The sequence below is a fragment of the Diorhabda sublineata genome, chromosome 5 (genome assembly GCF_026230105.1).
Source record: "Diorhabda sublineata isolate icDioSubl1.1 chromosome 5, icDioSubl1.1, whole genome shotgun sequence".
NCBI lineage: Eukaryota > Metazoa > Arthropoda > Insecta > Coleoptera > Chrysomelidae > Diorhabda > Diorhabda sublineata.
In genome coordinates, this window is record NC_079478.1 from 35423877 (window position 1) to 35442712 (window position 18836).

An 18836-nucleotide genomic window follows, 5' to 3' on the forward strand; every position below is an offset into this window, starting at 1 on the left:
AAATGAGACATCATTTGTCTTTTAGAACTGTTTTTTTCAAAAATAAAGCCGTCATTTGACCGTAGAGACTGTCTGTTTCCAAAATGAAACATAATTTGTCTTTTGGGACTGTTTTTTTCAAAAATAAAACCGTCATTTGTCTTTAGAGATTGTCTGTTTCCAAAATGAGACATCATTTGTCTTTTGGAACTGTTTTTTCAAAAATAAAAGCATCATTTGTCTTTAGAGATTGTGTGTTTCAAAAATGAACCATAATTTGTCTTTTGAGACAGTTTTTTTTCAAAAATTAAGCCGTGATTTGTCTTTAGAGACTGCCTGATTCAAAAATGGAACATAATTTGTCTTTTGAAACTGTTTTTTTCAAAAATAAAGCCGTGATTTGTCTTTAGAGACTGTCTCTTTCCAAAATGGAACATAATTTGTCTTATGGGACTGTTTTTTCAAAAATAAAACCTTCATTTGTCTTTTAGGACTGTTTTTTTTTTCAAAAATATAACAACCCGTCTTAAGTCTTACGGAACTTTTGGTCGCTATTTTCATAAAAATATTTCGGTTTCTAACGTAACCAGTCAAAGATTCTACCTCCGCATTGCTTTCGAATCGCAGTTCGTCAAATATGTCTTTCAATAGACCAAATAAATAATATTCAACAAGCGATAAATCGGGATTATAAGGAGGGTATTTCCAAACCCAATTCGTTCAACGTTTGAGCTGTATGCGGTCCATTAACCCTCCTATGTCCCAATGCAATGAATCCTCTTTTCTGCTAAAATGTATTGTCTGGAATGCTTTTTTTTCATTTGATATGTTGGCTTCCTTGAAGCCTCACGTACTGTCACATGTTTAAAGCTTTTGCGTTATTTATCTCTACACATTTCGAAGGACGTACTATTGAAAAGACAAATGAAACTGTGTTGTTTTTAGATAATATTATCTACTACTAAATAATTCATGTGACTGACACACAGATGGCGCTGCCATTGTCAAATCCGTATGACGTTTATGACGTACCAACTTTCAAAAAACTATACGAACTTTCTGGTCGTCCAATTGAGGTGGTTACTCCAGAAAACATCACAAAAAACTCTACAAATTGGTTATATCTAATCGTAAATTGAAATTGCGTGAGATAGCTGATGCTAAAGATATCAAAAGGTAGTGTGTTGCATGAGCATTTGACCACGAAGAAGCTTTTTCAAAATGGATGCCGCGTTTACTTACAGTGGATCAAAAACAATAACAGATGATTCAGATAAGTGTTTGGCCATGTTTACACGTAATAAATCAGATTTTTTGCACCGATATTTAGTAATGGATGAAACATGGATCCATCACTTCATTCAGTAATCAAAACGATCATCATCTGAATGAATCGCAGTCGGTGAATCACGTCCAAAGGCGCAATAGTCAGCTGGGAAGATTATGGCTTCAGGATTCTGGAATGCGTATGGAATATTGTTCGTCGAATATCTCCAAAAGGGAGAAACAAATATGTCGAAGAAGAAACCAAGACAATGCACCGATTCACAAGTCGATGAAAACGATTGTAACATAGAATGAATTACACCGTATAGTCCAGATCTGGCCCCCAGTGAAGAAATGAAGAAGCAATTGCTGAAACTGAAGCCTATTTTGATGCAAAAGACAAATCCTTCTATAGGCATCGAGATGTGTCGAAATGATTTTGCTCTTGAATGGAGGAAGATGAATAAAATCGATTTTTGGCAAAAAAAATGTGTCACGCGACTTATTAAGTGATTATATACCTATATAAAAATACTGTTATTGTCAGGATATGATAAATAAACAACTACAGCTATTGTATAAATGAAAACATGAGAGGACATTCATCCCAAAAGTTTGATAACCAAATTAACCATTCGTTGTAAGCTTAATCAGTTTTTTGGTGATAGTTGAATGTTTTAACTACCTCTTTTAAAACAATTACCTAATTACAATGAATTTTATAGACAAATAGAATTTCAACTCGAAAAAATGTTATAGTACTACTAGCACCAAACCAGACACTTGTAGTACCTATTGTACGGATGAGTTGTTTGTTATCCGTCAAAATTTGACATAAATCTGATAGATATATAAATTTTAATACTTGTATATTCGTCCCGTGGAATTATTTTTAAGTGGTTGTGTGTACCGCGATTGCTTAATGCTGATTAACAGCTCGTCAATTGATGACATGAAAAAATTATGAAAACAAATAAAATATCAAAATTTTTCGGCCCAATAAACTATTTTATAAAAAATTGATGAAAAAGAAAATGGGAAATGTATAACTTAATGATATCATATAATTTTATGACTTTAAATGTTATCATTAAGGCAGTGTTTTGAATATAATCGTTCATAATACACAAATTTTGAATATTTTTTTGTTAATAACGAAATAACGGGACAGAAATCATACAAAAATGTTTGTCGTTTGTTGTTGCATCGTTACGTAACAGTTTGGATTGCCTTGGATGCGTTTTTTACCGTCGTATGCTCCGGGTGGGATCGGTAAAGAAAATATAACACCCCAGGGGTTAATATGGCCACGACGAATATGCTGAAGCCAGTTGAACATATTTTTCTGGATTGGTAACCTGGGTATTTGCTGCTAGTGCCTTTTACGAAGCTTTTGAGTTCGTATAAGACAGCGAAAAAACACAATTTCCTTCATTTAAAATCTGCTCCGGGTCTTTTCTTCGTTGTAGACCGCGTGGTGGTCGGGCTACTGGTTCTTCCAGTTCTTCAAATACGTTGAACCTCCGTGGATACCGGTTGAAACGCAGAAAAATATTTCCGCTCAAAATGGTGTTCATTGGTTGGTTTTCCTTTTCGTCTTGGCTACGGTTCGTTGAGTTTCGGAGCGCGGGGAGAATACAACCCTTTTAAATAGTAATTTCTTGGGAAAAAATTATATTTTTACGTTGAAAAATAGCGGAAATATAAATCTAAATTTGAAAAATGGTAACTTCGTTACACATTTTTCACAAATTTTATCAATATTTCTTAAAAACAACTGAAGTTAGATCGTACTTGTTGCGGAACATAACATAACCTAAAAAACAATTTTGTTCAAATAACGTCGATTTGGAGGGGAAAAGTTGATATTTTAAGCTGTAAAAACATGAGTTTTTCCAAATTGTTCATTTTGATGTGAAAATTATAAAAGTTTCATCGAAAAAACGTTATTAACAATCATACGTAAACTGATAAACCCATAAACTTTTATTTTCTCTAAATACCCGGTAAAAACCAATATTTTAAAAGGAATTCTTCAAAATTTGATGTTTTTTTTTCAAATTTACTAGTAACGAAAAAACAAATTTCAAAATTACGTTCTATATTTATATTACGTCGCAAAAATCTTTATGTGCGTGTCAGTGACAAGTCTCAACAAGCTCTAGACAAAGTTGCAACTTGTCGTTGTTTCGATCTACTTTATTACAGTAGATTTCGAACCACTTCTCAGTCAAGTTGTTTTCAAAAATGTCTCAAACTGAGTTTAACGCCGTTATAAAAAGTATTAACATAAACACGAATCAAAAACATTATGGAGACTGTTCACGGCGAGTTGTGTCCATTTTCTTGATATCTTGAGACGGCGACTACTCCAGAAAACATTAAATTAGTGGAATAAATTGTTCTAAGGGGCTGACGACCCCTGAAAACCAAAGAAATTGCATCACAGACCGATGCACTACGATCCGAAAGAGATTCCATGGAGTGGCATCAAAAAGGACAACCCGAGCCAAAATCACTAAATTAACGTTAAGAAATCAAACACGGGGTATATTACTATGACTTCCAAGGCAATTACATCGAAAAATTGTAGTACTGTACACGAATGTGGCTGCACAGAGATTGAACACCCACCATATAGTCCTGATCTGGCTCTACGTTCTCGCGGCGCATTATCGGTAGCGAAAACGAGAGAAACGATTTGAAAATCTTCATTATTGAGGATTTACAGACATTTTTAATATTTTTTTCCGCGTTCCTCGTATAAAAAAAATATAAGAAACGACGTTAGAATCATTTAAATGTGGTAAATCATTTTTCGAATTTCCACCTTCGATATCTCGAAACGTAAAAGTGTCGGAATTTTTTTTATTATTTATCACATACTCCCAGGGACGGATTCTATCAGAAATCAAATTTAGGTGCCACATAAGTCTCCCATTATCTAAAAAAAATGCATATAATTGTTGTTATTGTACACAAAATTTGATATGATAAAAAATTTACAACATTTGAATTTACGTCACAAAACTAAATAATTTTATGTAATGTAACCCGTGACTGATACGCCACTGGTTGAACGATTCTTTTTAAACGTTTCTAAACACTCAATGAAGTAGTAGTAGCATCTCAGTCACATCACTAAGAGAGAACCTTCTGGGTATAATCGAGTGCGAGGTTCAAAAGGCGCCGGACGACAAAAATCAACAAAGATAAACTTTGTATTTTTATCAGTGAATACTGGACGTGTTTCATTAAAACACTCAGTGTAAATAACAGTTAGTGCGTATCATTTTTTTCTTAGTTGTGGAAATTTTATCAAAATGTTTGTATTAGTTTTTTTTTCACTGATTATGGTGAGTACAAAATTTATTAAGTTTGAAAAGTTTTTAATCTGACTCGATCAAAATATTTGAAAATTTGAGCTACGTCGTACTAACTTCTTGGACATTTTCATTAATGATTCTTAAATATGAAAAAAATCCGCTAGTCATTGAAAATAGACATTTTTGACTCGCTCTATATACAACGAATTCAAGATCAAGTTCAAAAATGCTCCTCAAACTTTTAAATATGCAAAAAAAATTGCGCAAAGTCATATATACGAGGGTAGGTTGATGTAAGAATGACTTTTCAAAAAAAAATAATATTTTACTTAATACATGGTGTCTCAAAAACAAGTTGTTACATATAGAAATACGTAGATTGTCCCGGAAGTACCTGGGCTGACGTAGAGATGGCGGTAGCTGCTTGAAAAATACAATCAAATTGGAAATTACACACTCCACATTTGTGATTCCAAGTTCCATCTAGAAAATTGTTAATTTGATATGGCATAGCATTGTAGAACACCCTGTAAGATCGTAAATAATTTCGATATGTGATGATTATAATCCCTCAAGGACAAAGGACGCACTTTATCATACTATTTAATCACGCTGTATATAAATTACTATTATTTGTATTATTCTATCTTAGAAATCACGTGACTAATAGTACAGTCTTTAATGTTTTTGTCAAATTTATAAAATGAAAACAATTTCTAAATAGTTTAATTTGATTTTATAGTCTTTTTGGATTTTTATTTGCCGATTTAACACCTATGGACTTTTCCACTGTATCTTAATATGTGGCAAACATTTTTCTCGAAATTGATTTTTTTAAATGTGAACTTTCTTTTAAGACACCTTGTATATCCTTAATGTATAACCGTATAAAATATTATTCTCCGAGTAATTAAGAAACCATTAAATTAAATGAACTAGATCAACATTTCAAATTTGTTACAAACTAACGACGAATTAAACAAGTCGTAGTAGTTTTTCCGAAAAATTAACGGCGTCGACTGTATCATTAGAAACAAATTTAGAAATAATTATGAAGAAAAACTCGGTAAGTTTTACGTGGTAGGTCATAAATTTGTGTTAAATAAAAAAATATTCGAAAAGATGAAACTAGGGGGGAAAACTTTTGACCGGCAGTGTATGTTTAATAAAAATCATTTTGTTTTGTCCAAAATCGCTTGCAAGTACATCGTAAAAAAGGATGTACTGCAATTTTTTTTTATTTTCGCAATACTACGTAAGATATTAATCAAAATTTTACGCCACCTTGCAACTTTCTATTTTTCTTATAAAATCTTACTATAATCAAACTTTCTTCACAAGTACAACATTATTATTACTGTCTAGTATACTAAATATACATCTAACTATTACCTAAGATTACAGGATGTTGTTCCTACTTATTATTTTAAGGAATAGTTAACATAACCTCACTTTTAACGCCCATTATACATTAATGAAACACCTGTAATTACAATATTATAATAATGATTGATTATTAAGAAAACGTGCATTTATTTGAAATAAAAGTATATCAAACATATCTATATTTAAATCTAATGTACATAAACTTATTTTAATTAATTTTTTGATAGAAATAAATGACGTAAAACCACATCTACATTATGTATATATATATATATATATATATATTTCATAAGCACCCCATTTCGTTAATGTTTGTTTCGATCGTATACCGGTGAGTTCTATTTATTTATGTGTAATCTTTTTCTTAGTGTATATAAGTATTAAATAATTCAAAACAATTCGCCAACTTGCTTTTTAAAAAACAATTTATTTAGCAAACCGAAGATTTAATACTATTAGTTACACTAATCTGACCGATACTTCAATGGGGTTGAAGTGGAATCTATAAAACTGACAGAAAGACTAAACACAGACAAATTTATAGCAACGATGACTTGATGAGGTTAGAATTCATAATAATAAATGAGTAATTGTTGCTGTGAAGAAGGTTGTTTTGAATTACTTAACTTTATCATTTTTGACTTAATGTATTTCTGTTTTTATATAATTTGACTTGTAATCTCTCATTGCAATGTGCAATCATTTTATTACAAAGTTTTCTCCGTTAATTTGATGCAAAAAATTCGGGAGTGAGTAGATGACGAAATAAATAATTCTACACTACTATCTGAAGGTCGGGGGCGGCTTATGCCCAATGGTTAACAATCCGTACCTTTTACAAGGACAATCTGTATAATCTAAATAACAAAAAGGTACTCTTTGTTTAGATCGTTGTACATGCCAAGGAAACTTCAGTACCGATCTAACGAAATCAGACAAAGATTCATCATGGATGCGGTACTGAACTGTACAGTACGTCCATTGCTAAGTCGAAAGTTAGTACAGATACAAATAGTTTTTACTGCATAATGTCGAAAATTGAAATTTTCGAAATGGGCACCTTGAACTTCTACAAACTTCAGGAGTTTACGCAGGATATTTCTTCGAACTTGGAAGAGCTGTCCAAGATTTTGCCTCACACCCGAAACACCCTGTAGACAATTGAAATTTTCTTCCTATCAGTTAGTACAAGTCTATTAGTTCCAAATCCTATTATTTACGTTTGGTAAATCTGTGTTACCTCCAGGTGAGGCGCCTAGATATTTGACATAGTCCGGTTGTGGTGCAGTTTGATTATTTAGAGTGAATTCTGTACATTCGTCTTTACTGTTGGGAAAAGTACTTTAATCAGATTTTGATTTTATCAACAGTAAACAATGATATCAGACGTTTGGTAACGTCTATGATCATATAGTCCGGGAAAATTAAGGTCGAAAAATGAACCCCACGTCAATTAACCGTATTTTTTTCCTTCTCCATGCACCAACGGCATCCCGAATCGTTCGTGATGCCTATAGTAAAGAGTTGGGGTCTTACATGACCGTAATCGGTTAGAGTCACTAGTCACTAGTCGTAAGTCGCGTCAAATGTATCCATCAAACTCTGTAGAGACCGTCTCACGACTGAATCAGTCTCCTTGGAGTAACCGTGCACTCCAACGATCTTGATCTTGCAGCAATCGCTCAATGGTTCATGTAGGGCTGTTTATCACGCCCAGAGCACTCTATATCGGCTATTATGGCTTCCACAGTAGCTCTACTATCCAAGTAGATTGCAATCTAATGAGCGAATCACTTTCCCCCGAGTAACCGAGCACTACAACGACTTGGAGCTTCCAGCAATCGCTCTAGAGCACGCCATATCGGCCTTTATGGCTTCCACAGTAGCTCTACTATCTGAGGAGATTGAAATTTGGTGAACGAATCACTTTCCTCCCATTAATCGAGCACTGGAACGATCTGAAGCTCGCAGCATCTCTCACTGGTTCGTGTAAGACTGTTACTCACTACAGTACAAGCCTAGAGCACGCCAAATCGGCCTTTATGGCTTCCCCAGTAGCTTTACTATCTGAGTAGATTGAAATCTGGTGAGCGAATCACTTTCCTCCCATTAATCGAGCACTGGAACGATCTGAAGCTCGCAGCATCTCTCACTGGTTCGTGTAAGACTGTTACTCACTACAGTACAAGCCTAGAGCACGCCAAATCGGCCTTTATGGCTTCCCCAGTAGCTTTACTATCTGAGTAGATTGAAATCTGGTGAGCGAATCACTTTCCTCCCATTAATCGAGCATTAGAACGACCTGGAGTTCGCAGCTTCTCTCACTGGTTCGTGCAAGAATTTTATACACTACAGTACAAGCCTAGAGCACGCAATATTGGCCTTTATGGCTTTCACAGTAGCTCTACTATCTGAGTAGACTGAAATCTGGTGAACGAATCACTTTCCCCCGAGTAATCGAGCACTAGAACGATCTGAAGCTCGCAGCATCTCTCACTGTTTTGTGTAAGATTGTTACTCACTACAGTACAAGCCTAGAGCACGCCAAATCGGCCTTTATGGCTTCCCCAGTAACTTTACTATCTGAGTAGATTGAAATCTGGTGAGCGAATCACTTTCCTCCCATTAATTAAGCATTAGAACGACCTGGAGCTCGCAGCAACTCTCACTGGTTCGTGCAAGACTTTTATACACTACAGTACAAGCCTAGAGCACGCAATATTGGCCTTTATGGCTTTCACATTAGCTCTACTATCTGAGTAGACTGAAATCTGGTGAACGAATCACTTTCCCCCGAGTAACCGAGCACTAGAACGACCTGGAGCTCGCAGCATCTCTCACTGGTTCGTGTAAGACTGTTACTCACTACAGTACAAGCCTAGAGCACGCCAAATCGGCCTTTATGGCTTCCCCAGTAGCTTTACTATCTGAGTAGATTGAAATCTGGTGAGCGAATCACTTTCCTCCCATTAATCGAGCATTAGAACGACCTGGAGTTCGCAGCTTCTCTCACTGGTTCGTGCAAGAATTTTATACACTACAGTACAAGTCTAGAGCACGCAATATTGGCCTTTATGGCTTTCACAGTAGCTCTATTATCTGAGTAGACTGAAATTTGGTGAACGAATCACTTTCCTCCCATTAATCGAGCACTGGAACGATCTGAAGCTCGCAGCATCTCTCACTGGTTCGTGTAAGACTGTTACTCACTACAGTACAAGCCTAAAGCACGCCAAATCGGCCTTTATGGCTTCCCCAGTAGCTTTACTATCTGAGTAGATTGAAATCTGGTGAGCGAATCACTTTCCTCCCATTAATCGAGCATTAGAACGACCTGGAGTTCGCAGCTTCTCTCACTGGTTCGTGCAAGACTTTTATACACTACAGTACAAGCCTGGAGCACGCAATATTGGCCTTTATGGCTTTCACATTAGCTCTACTATCTGAGTAGACTGAAATCTGGTGAACGAATCACTTTCCCCCGAGTAACCGAGCACTAGAACGACCTGGAGCTCGCAGCATCTCTCACTGGTTCGTGTAAGACTGTTACTCACTACAGTACAAGCCTAGAGCACGCCAAATCGGCCTTTATGGCTTCCCCAGTAGCTTTACTATCTGAGTAGATTGAAATCTGGTGAGCGAATCACTTTCCTCCCATTAATCGAGCACTGGAACGATCTGAAGCTCGCAGCATCTCTCACTGGTTCGTGTAAGACTGTTACTCACTACAGTACAAGCCTAGAGCACGCCAAATCGGCCTTTATGGCTTCCCCAGTAGCTTTACTATCTGAGTAGATTGAAATCTGGTGAGCGAATCACTTTCCTCCCATTAATCGAGCATTAGAACGACCTGGAGTTCGCAGCTTCTCTCACTGGTTCGTGCAAGAATTTTATACACTACAGTACAAGTCTAGAGCACGCAATATTGGCCTTTATGGCTTTCACAGTAGCTCTATTATCTGAGTAGACTGAAATCTGGTGAACGAATCACTTTTCTCCCATTAAGCTCGCAGCATCACTCACTGGTTTGTGTAAGACTGTTACTCACTACAGTACAAGCCTAGAGCACGCCAAATCGGCCTTTATGGCTTCCCCAGTAACTTTACTATCTGAGTAGATTGAAATCTGGTGAGCGAATCACTTTCCTCCCATTAATCGAGCATTAGAACGACCTGGAGTTCGCAGCTTCTCTCACTGGTTCGTGCAAGAATTTTATACACTACAGTACAAGTCTAGAGCACGCAATATTGGCCTTTATGGCTTTCACAGTAGCTCTATTATCTGAGTAGACTGAAATCTGGTGAACGAATCACTTTTCTCCCATTAAGCTCGCAGCATCACTCACTGGTTTGTGTAAGACTGTTACTCACTACAGTACAAGCCTAGAGCACGCCAAATCGGCCTTTATGGCTTCCCCAGTAACTTTACTATCTGAGTAGATTGAAATCTGGTGAGCGAATCACTTTCCTCCCATTAATCGAGCATTAGAACGACCTGGAGCTCGCAGCATCTCTCACTGGTTCGTGCAAGACTTTTATACACTACAGTACAAGCCTAGAGCACGCAATATTGGCCTTTATGGCTTTCACAGTAGCTCTACTATCTGAGTAGATTGAAATCTGGTGAACGAATCACTTTCCTCTGAGTAACCGAGCACTCGAACAACCTGGACCTTGCAGCGATCTTCCACCGGTTCTTGTAGGAATATTTTTTCCCCAATCTAAACCTAGAGCACGCCATATTGGCCGTTATGGCATCCATAGTAACTCTTCTATCTGAATAAATCAAAGTTTGACGAAAGGGTCATTATTCCCACAATAACTGATAATCCAAACGAGATAGACCTTACAGTAGTTGCTTACCAATGCGTGTAGGACTTTTTTGCATTCTAATATAAGCCTACAGTACACCATGTAGTATATTTGATACTAGAATGGGATTCTAACTTTCATTATCTTCATTCTAAAGTTAACAGAACAACAAATTTCTCAAAAACATTCAATTTTCTTTGACTTTCCGATTGCTGTTACCAAATTAAAAACATTGAAATGCATAACACCGTTCACAGTTGCCGTTTGAAGTCGCCGGTCTGCCGCTGGTGACTTTCGACATGAACGAATGTTACGTTGTCACGTGATTTTGACGTATGACGTTGAAGAGTTAGATTTTCTCGTAATCTTTTTCTTTTTAAGTTTTCTTACGCCGGATGCTTCCAATAAAAACAATTCTTCCTTATTTTCCATAATATCGGCAACAAGAAACAGTAAAAACGTTAAAAATATAAATAATTTTTAGGTTAAAACGTCACTAACGTCAAGTTTATGTAGTATATGGTGTAGAATATGCTACAAACGTCAAACGTCAAACGGAAATTCGATTTTGTGAATCGGCCTTAACTCTCATGTTTAGTAAAGTCTAAAAACATATCAGTCGATAAGCTGGAAAGAGTCGAGACAGTTAAGAACTAGTATATTGACAATAACTGTCACCATCTGCTCGATATCATATTCAAAAACAAATATTTTGTTTCGATAATACTTGCAGAATAAAATGTACATCTGCATTACTTTCACTTAACTTCAATCGATAATCCTGCATGTTTTTCTTAAAACTAAACAAATTAATTTTAAAAAATGAAGTTACCCCAATTAAACCAATTAAAATTTATCGTATATCCGGGTATAGTATTAGTTAAATTACTTCCGCCAACCGGTTTTGGATCTCATCCAAACGCAATAAATATTTTGGTTATTTTCGGTAGCGGGCGAAATAGGCTAAGAAATTAAGATACGAGCTACGACATTTACATAAATTTGTTTATGAATACGCCGAAAGTCCTTGAAATAATACACACAGTTTTATCTTTAACCATATGATCCTAAACGTACAAAACACGCAGTATATGGTGATTTGTAAGAATCTTGTTCTATAGAGGTCAGGAGAAAATAAACAAATAGGCCTATTGTCAAACTAATCTAATGACGTATTACGTCGTTTATCGATGAAAATAAGTCAACAGTAAACAACAAGGTCGTAATATTTGTTATAATCAATCTGTACGATGTTTGAGGTTATGTAAGACATTTGCAACTTTGCTTCCAAACAAACAACATTTTAAAGAAATGTTTATATTTACCATAGAAGGCAATTGACCCAACATCTTTCTTCCGTAACATCCTCAAACCATCACCGAGCCTCCGCCGTGTTTACACATGGATCTAACATCCTAACATTCTTTCTTTGGCACTCTTCACTTAAACCGAAAAATTTGACTCAGCACTCCATATAACTTCTTCCACTCTTCGAGCGTCCAGTTTTTTATGCTTTTTAGCCCACTGCAACCTCTCAATCTTCTTTTCACCGTAGAAGGCTGATCCCTAGATTCATTGCTCCCAGCCACTATCTCCGGAGTTGTGTGTCATCGATCACCAACGCCCCTATGCGCTACATTTCTCAAGGAGAAATTGCAACCATCGAGACAACCAAAGTACCATCCCTACCAAAATCATTTGCAGTTTTTCAACATTGTACAGAAGCTGTAAGACCCAGTACTCTGGAGTTCCGTAGTGCTTCACACTTCGAGAGAATGTGGATAGAGGTTTAAGTTTAGCGTCTTCAGGTATCTATTGAGCCCGACAGGACTTCTGTTAGTATTCGTAGGTTTGGCTGATACATTCAGCAGATCTTCTCTGGCTATAGTTTCCCAGAAGAGTCTTTTCCTATCTATTGGTTGGCCCAATAATTGGTTTTGTTCCCATCAATCTTCTTTTCTAATGCTTTTGCCACTGTTCTGTAGCTGATACCACAGGAAGGTTCAGGTCCCATGAAGGGTTTGTCCGCCTCCGCTCGTAGCTATTTCATTCCCCTTGACTCCGGTGTGTAATCCATTGAAAGTTAACTATTGGAAAGAGTTTCTGCTTGGTGTGTTGCCCAGCTTTCAGTTAATGGAATTTCTTGGTATGGTGTTACTTCTACAGCTCATCCTGAAACATATCCCAGGTTCGGTCGTTATTTAGAGATGGTTTTTCTTTGGTGATTCCGTCCCTGAACATTCCAATTGATGTTTTTTCTTTCCAGTACTATGTGAAGAGTTCGAAGAAATAGAATGATTTCAAACTCCTCGTGGTATTCAGATTAGTTCTAGTTCCCAAACCACTGCTCCATACGATCTGATCTTTGGGTTACAACCCCAATTCCTTCATGCGAAGTTTCTGCACAGTTTGTTCCAGGAAAGTTTACTATCTAGTTGGAATCCCAGATATTTTCCCTCTGGTTTCCACTCAATGACTTGCCCGATAGAATGATTTCAAACTAGTCTTTGTACCTTCAAGAGTTTGTTCCTCGTGGTATTCAGATTAGCTCTAGTTCCCAAACCACTGCTCCATACGATCTGATCTTTGGGTTACAACCCCAATTCCTTCATGCCAAGTTTCTGCACAGTTTGTTCCAGGAAAGTTTACTGTCTAGTATGGATCCCAGATATTTTCCCTCTGGTTTCCACTCAATGACTTGCCCGATAGAATGATTTCAAACTAGTATTTGTGCCTTCAAGAGTTTGTTCCTCGTGGTATTCAGATTAGCTCTAGTTCCCAAACCACTGCTCCATACGATCTGATCTTTGGGTTACAACCCCAATTCCTTCATGCCAAGTTTCTGCACAGTTTGTTCCAGGAAAGTTTACAATCTAGTAGGAATCCCAGATATTTTCCCTCTGGTTTCCACTCAATGACTTGCCCGATAGAATGATTTCAAACTAGTATTTGTACCTTCAAGAGTTTGTTCCTCGTGGTATTCAGATTAGCTCTAGTTCCCAAACCACTGCTCCATACGATCTGATCTTTGGGTTACAACCCCAATTCCTTCATGCCGAGTTTCTGCACAGTTTGTTCCAGGAAAGTTTACTGTCTAGTATGGATCCCAGATATTTTCCCTCTGGTTTCCACTCAATGACTTGCCCGATAGAATGATTTCAAACTGGTCTTTGTACCTTCAAGAGTTTGTTCCTCGTGGTATTCAGCTTAGCTCTAGTTCCCAAACCACTGCTCCATACGATCTGATCTTTGGGTTACAACCCCAATTCCTTCATGCCAAGTTTCTGCACAGTTTGTTCCAGGAAAGTTTACTGTCTAGTATGGATCCCAGATATTTTCCCTCTGGTTTCCACTCAATGACTTGCCCGATAGAATGATTTCAAACTAGTATTTGTGCCTTCAAGAGTTTGTTCCTCGTGGTATTCAGATTAGCTCTAGTTCCCAAACCACTGCTCCATACGATCTGATCTTTGGGTTACAACCCCAATTCCTTCATGCCAAGTTTCTGCACAGTTTGTTCCAGGAAAGTTTACAATCTAGTAGGAATCCCAGATATTTCCCCTCTGGTTTCCACTCAATGAGTTAATCAGTTTGAACTATTGAAAGAAGTTCGAAACGAGGTATAGATTTGAATTTAAGAAAATCAAATATGGTCAAAACGATTTTATAATCAATATAATTGAATCAATATCAAAACAAATTGTTAGCGATAAAACCTTTCGAACTAAAAGTCTGTTCGAATCGAAAAACAAATTTAAAGTAAACCATATTCAAATTTGAATCGTATTGAACGATATCTAGACATTTGAAAAATATTTTGTGGAGAAAAACATATTTCATGATATAACCGCAATAAACGAAAAATGAAAAAAAAAGAGACCGACCGCTGTTGTAAATATTAACATAAAAATTGATGGATATGTTTTTACAGACGCCCAGTCTGAAACTACTTAAAAATCTCGAGTAGTAACCATAAATTTGATAAAAAAAGTGATGCGTATATTGAATGGAGGAATGCCAAAAACATAATTGCGTGATCTACCTCGAATTTACATTGAAAACATACAAGAAGTATCACAAAAGTTCACAGAAAAGTGATTATTTTTCAATATATGTTTCCTTTATTTCGCTATACTTTCCAGAACGTTTGATCAAAGCTTCTGTGCCACTAAAAAAATAAGATGCGTCTTAAACAACCAAACCGCCCTTTTATATAATCGTCGCTGTCAAATCTTTCACCCCTTAACTCGGTCTTCAGCTTAGCGAATAAAAAATGGTCGAACTTAGCCAGATCTGGGCTATATGGTGGGTCTTTAATCTGTATGATGATTTTTCCCGCACCGTTTTCCATAATTATTTGACACTACTACTTTAGTAAGTCATTATGCCACGTTTACAAGCTTGGTAAGCCTTGGTAAACTCGTAAAACTTGGTAAAACACTCGCAAGTATGTAAATTAAATTTGTATAAACGTTTACCAAGATTCAGCGAGCGTGCAAACGTTGCATTAGATCTGTATGACCCAGCAATCAACGGACTACCTTCACATCTTTAGGAAGTCTGCAGGTATGATGGAGATGTATGGAAACTGTTTTTGAACAGGCGCGAAATACGACTGTGAGTGGTTTTTCAACCGATATGGTCATCTAAGATGCATTCTTGATGCTATGGGTATGACCAACGATCTAGAATGAGTTTGGTGTTTGGATTAGTATGAAATTGTGTACTATGTACTCGTTTAGTTTCATGGGCGAACCTTAAAATTTGCACAAACGTTCAAAAACACATTGTTTTGCCAAAAACCGATTTTATCCATCAAGAGCATCCCAAAATACCGTCTCCGATATATGAGGCCGTTTTTCCTCGATTTTTGCATACACAATGATCCAACAACTCTATGTAGTATTCTCTATTGATTGTTTCTCCCCTTTGGAGATAAATGATGACCAATATTCCACGCGTATCCCAAAATACTGAAGCCCCAACCTTCCTATCTGACTGTTGTGCCTTTGGACGCTTCGAACCTGGTTCACCGGCTGCAGTCCACTCAGATGATGATCTTTTAGATTTCGGAGTGAAGTGATTGATCTATATTTTATCCATTGTCACATATCGACGCAAAAAATCTGATTTATTATATGTAAACACTGCTCTAAATCATCAACTTTTTGTTTTTGATCGACTGTGACTTTCAAAAAAGCTTTTTCGTGGTCAAATGTTCATGCATAATTGTGAACCCACTGCCTTCTGATATCTTTATGGGCTTAGCTATATCACGCAATTTCAATTTACAATTAGATATAACCAATTTGTAGACTTTTTTCATGTTTTCTGGATAAATTGGACGACCAGAACGTTTACCATCATCGATGTCTGTACGACCAAGTTTCAATTCAGAAAACCAATAACAAATGGTTCTTTTCGATGGAACAGAGTCCGGATAACACTTTTGAAGCCATGCTTGTAAAGTATTTTTTTTTAATCAATAACCAAAGATAAATTAACACACTAAATTGTTTTCGATCCATTATTTTTAAAATAACAAAAGTATCTTCACTTAAATGGCTGTCACTTTTTTCTGTCTAATCCAAATGTCGTGAAATTTCTCTCATAATCTTTTGAAAGTTGGTACTTCATAAACGTCATACGGATTTGACAGTGGCAGCGCCATCTGTGTGTCAGTCACACGACTTATTGAGCGTTTAAGTTTTTCTCGTGTAGTTTTTATAATAAAATCAGTCTTGTACACGAAACTGATTGTTATTTCAGCTGAATTCGTTACTTAAGTAATAAATTAGGTTCTGCGAATACCGGAAACTCGTTTCTTTTACATATCGATGTGTATTTTGAATAAAAAGTAAGGGAATATTTAGTTAATACTATTTCCGGTTTGTCTGCTTAATTATATTCTAAACATTCCGCACAATATAGACGAGGTTGTTCGTCACCAAAAGACAAAATTTCGAGTTTGAGAACTTTGGTAAACACTATTTTTGTTAAACATATACGAGGGTGGTTCAAATAGAAATCGGAATATTTGAATAAACGCGCGAAAAATTTAGTGGCCGCATTGAATATTAGATTGATCAGCCTGGATCGCATAACCTCACTTTTTAGTTGCTAGAACAAGTTTTAACGTTACGTCTACTTTGTAAAAATAGTTATTTTAGAAGATAAGACGCGATAAACGGCTCAGTTACCGCAAAATTTTAGCTGTATCTGAATTTTGAGCATAAATTCACACGTTGGGAAGTTTGCGCGCGTCTTCTACCGGAAAAAGCATCCGGAAAAGTGTCAAAAAATGTGTAGAGGATGGCCGATACTATCTGGAGAAACTGTAAAAAATTTCAGACCTGTAACTTAAATACCAAAATTTTATTTTTGACCAACATTTTTGTGGAAAATAATATTTATACTTTTATTTGAAATTTTTCTTAATTATTCGAAACTATTGAAATAAACAGTTTTAGTTTAAATATAAAGAAAAGCACGTTTTTCTCGTATGTTGACAATTTCCAAGTCTATTTTCAAATATTTATTACCGAAATTTCATATTTATATAAAAAACAAAAAATAACTTTAAAATAATAACCGAACGGAAGTGGACCGGAGATATCAGTTACACGCAATGTTTAAATTAGCCTAAATAATTTTTTTAGCCCCATAAAAAATTGGTAAAATTATAATACTCAAAGTACAACTGTTCCTCTGCAGTATACAGTATAACAAATTTGTTAATAGTCAAGAATAAATTTCAATTTTTGAAAACCCATCAACTCAATGTTTTAACTGTTCGAAAACGTCTTTGTTTGAACTTATTACGCATGGCATCGATGTTTTATGGTACAACAGCTGATTTCGTACGCAATTCATCCTGTATCGACCACGATTGAATACGCAAAACCAGCGAAAACCTCGAGATGGCGCTTCATCACCAAAAGTCGAAGCGAGTTGATCGAACTCACTGCGGTTGGTTTGACAAACGTCAAATGTCATAGAAAAAAAAATGTTACCAACATAAATGTTTCAAATATCCGTAAACAACTCAAATTATATGACAACACGTTCTGAGTACGTTCAACATTTAAAAACATCAAACTTCATGCTGGTAATGTCAAATTTGACAGCAGTAATAGACGTGGAAAAAAAAATAAAGAACGAAACAAAAATAAAAGTGATTGTAGATGAAAAGACCAAAATGATTAGAAAAATCGATACACCAATAGAAAATTAATAAAAATACGGAATAGCAATACAATTGAACGAAGTAATAAATTCAAGGCCGTTGTGCAATAGTTACTAATACGTAAATTGGCCCATTGACCTTTTTAAATATTATTTCGTGTTGTTTTTATGAATCTTATATTTCTAGACATGCAGACTTCGAATTATCATCATATCTATTTAGTCCGGTCAATATAGACATTTAAAATAACTAAAACTTCCGAATATTAGTGGAATTAGAAATCCCCATCGATCATTTGTGTGCTACAAAAGTTATTCGGAATCAAAGGTCGAAATTTGAGGTTTTTTTTGGATTTTTCTCGAAAACGGTTAGTTTTATCAAAAAACTTCCTCAATCCTAAGTTGTAGATCTTAAAATTCTCTACAATAATGGTCTTCGAGATTTTTTGCCTAAGAATTACCGTTCCTGAGATATCGCGATTATAAGAACGGAACCGCACATTGGGGCCATTACAAATAAAATTTTAGAAATCCCCATCGATCATTTGTGTGCTACAAAAGTTATTCGGAATCAAAGGTCGAAATTTGAGGTTTTTTTTGGATTTTTCTCGAAAACGGTTAGTTTTATCAAAAAACTTCCTCAATCCTAAGTTGTAGATCTTAAAATTCTCTACAATAATGGTCTTCGAGATTTTTTTCCTAAGAATTATCGTTCCTGAGATATCGCAATTATAAGAACGGAACCGCACATTGGGGCCATTACAAATAAAATTTTAGAAATCCCCATCGATCAGTTGTGTGCTACAAAAGTTATTCGGAATGAAAGATCGAAATTTGAGGTTTTTTTTGGATTTTTCTCGAAAACGGTTAGTTTTATCAAAAA

The 18836-nt window shown here is 35.9% G+C and overlaps 1 protein-coding gene across 2 annotated transcripts in view; it reads left to right on the plus strand.

Moving 5' to 3' along the window:
• LOC130443793 (uncharacterized) overlaps positions 1 to 18836 on the plus strand; it is a 69096-nt gene that overhangs the window by 40781 nt on the left and 9479 nt on the right. Inside the window, exon 1 of one of the 2 annotated variants that reach the window (XM_056778631.1) lies at positions 4408 to 4601. The exons of the other annotated variant lie outside the window; for it this stretch is intronic. The gene's annotated coding sequence lies outside the window, so the exon portion shown is untranslated. Of the gene's footprint in view, positions 1 to 4407; positions 4602 to 18836 lie in introns of those variants that run through there. 2 annotated transcript variants of the gene reach the window in all.